This window comes from Pteropus vampyrus, unplaced genomic scaffold (genome assembly GCF_000151845.1).
Source record: "Pteropus vampyrus isolate Shadow unplaced genomic scaffold, Pvam_2.0 Scaffold33, whole genome shotgun sequence".
Classification (NCBI taxonomy): domain Eukaryota; kingdom Metazoa; phylum Chordata; class Mammalia; order Chiroptera; family Pteropodidae; genus Pteropus; species Pteropus vampyrus.
In genome coordinates this window covers 1,776,918-1,779,119 of record NW_011888814.1, presented here as the reverse complement: position 1 = coordinate 1,779,119, position 2,202 = coordinate 1,776,918, and positions in this window count along the sequence as shown.

Here is a 2,202-nt window from a genome sequence, read left to right as displayed (position 1 = left end):
GTGTGCTTAATTCTACAATAGAATCTATTACCATCAGCCCTATTACAGGGGACAGCAACCATTAAGTTTAAAGTAATGCTACATTCTTCTCACTAGTGCATTATTTACCATTTTGGTAAATGAAGTGCCCTTCATGTCCTTCTGAAGAACATAGATTTTTAAGCCTTACACAGAATATCCACTCTACCATTACTTCTCTGAACTTTTTGATCCTTTCTTTCAGAGTTTGCCACAGGCATTTCTATTTAATGTAGTGTGGGACATTACGTTTTTCATACTTCCAAGAGAAGTATGTTAATATTGTTTCCTGAGATCCTTGCCAGAGTGTTATATCCTGTATCATAGGAGAAAGTCCAGAACTCTGGGCAGGTTGTGACTTGGCTTTAGTAATTGGTGGTTAGTGATGAGGTAAGGTGTGGGTGCACATGTCGTCTTGAAAGGCAAAGGCTATTACTATAGCTTTAAGCAAGAATGTAGCCTCTGCTGGTCCAGAGAGAGTTTAGTGGAGTCTGGACTCTCAAGGCTTTTGAGTGAGGTGAAACAGATGTCTCAAGCTTTGTCTCAACATCTACTTTTTCCCACCCATGTTTGGCACAGCAAACATGGGGCAGGTAGAGGAGACTAAGAATTAAACTTCCCTGAACTTTGCTTCTCATATAATTAGGTTCTGGTCCAATGTATTCAATTTCTCTTCCCTGGAACTATACTGCTCTTTATAATTAAGTTGTGAACTTCTTCTTTAGATTTTTCTGCCCTCTGGCCATAGGAAATACGTCTCTTCATACTGCCAAACAGGCCCTCTGCCTTGTACACTTACTTTTATTCAGTGATTAATCACCTTCTACTTTTTAATGTCTTCCTTCAGTACATAAATGGCACCTAGCAAGAAATATCAAGATACAATTATTCTTATAATTTGCACTTTCAAGGAACTTAGAAAAATGTTATACCTTCCAGTGCATTTCTATCTCAAAGTTAATATGTTAACTACTGGAAAAATTTAACAATTGCATACAACAGCCTTCTACCAACAGGGTCTTATTTTGCACCTGGGTGGCAGGTGGTCCATTTCCAAAATCTTGTTTTAGAGTCTGCTTCCTTGGACCACACATGGTACCAAAATTTTTATGGTGGTTTGCCTGGGAAATAGATATGAGGCTGAGATTTTTATGCTGAGAATTTGTAAGGGACTGCCCTCAGGGTCAACATCTGTGGAAGAGTATAAGAAGCAAGATTGGATAGAGGGAAGAATTAAACTGTGATGTAGCTGCACCAAAGGTCTCAGTCAGTCACATGGGAGCTCTAGAGATGGGACAATGCTTCAGATTTGCTCCAACTTGAGGCATGTGCACCAAGTGTTTAGATCCCATTATCAGCCAGTTGTTGGATGCATGCTGATCTCCAGGATGGAGGTGTGACCTTGGACAAGGACATTCTTTTCGTGTGAGGACAATTTCCTGACAGTGAATTAGCTAAAAACCATCAGTAGCAAACACTCCCAGCTGGGGAGAAGAAGTGCCTCAGTCTTGAAGGAGAATCTAGGTGGCACAATCCATCACTCCGGTAAATATACACATATTTTAAATGATATTAACATGTTTGTTTTATATACTTTGTCAAATATTTCTAGTAAATATTGCTAATGTTAGCTTACAGTATCACCAACAACATGTGAATGTACAATTATCTACAAATTTATACTCATACTGATATATCCATCATAAATTGGATGGGTCTCACATGTTTACATATTTCAAAAAGCCTGAAAATATTAAAATTATGACAAATTGTACTGTTAAATCATTAGTGTTATTTTATAAAAATCTGATTGTGGTTTTATTTTTTATTATAATAAAAGCTGATATTAAAAATCAAAAGAAAAAAGGGAAAGAAAAAACTTAACAAAGAGATGCTACATCTTTTGTAGTCTTCAGTACTAGGGAAAAAAGGCAGAAATAATTTGTAGTAGCCAAAGCATTTGAAGAGAGTAGAATTTTACAAATACTTTGGAGAAAAGAGAGCAACAGACGTAAGGATGAAACATTAATAAATAAAGACTGGTAAGTTAATGATAATTCTAAAGGATCTGAGCCATTGAGCTAATTTTTAAAAATTCATACTGGAAAGAAAGAAAGGAATGGAAAGCTTTGGATTATTTAGCAATAATCAGGCAGAACTCAGAAAAGTACTTATTAAATAAAC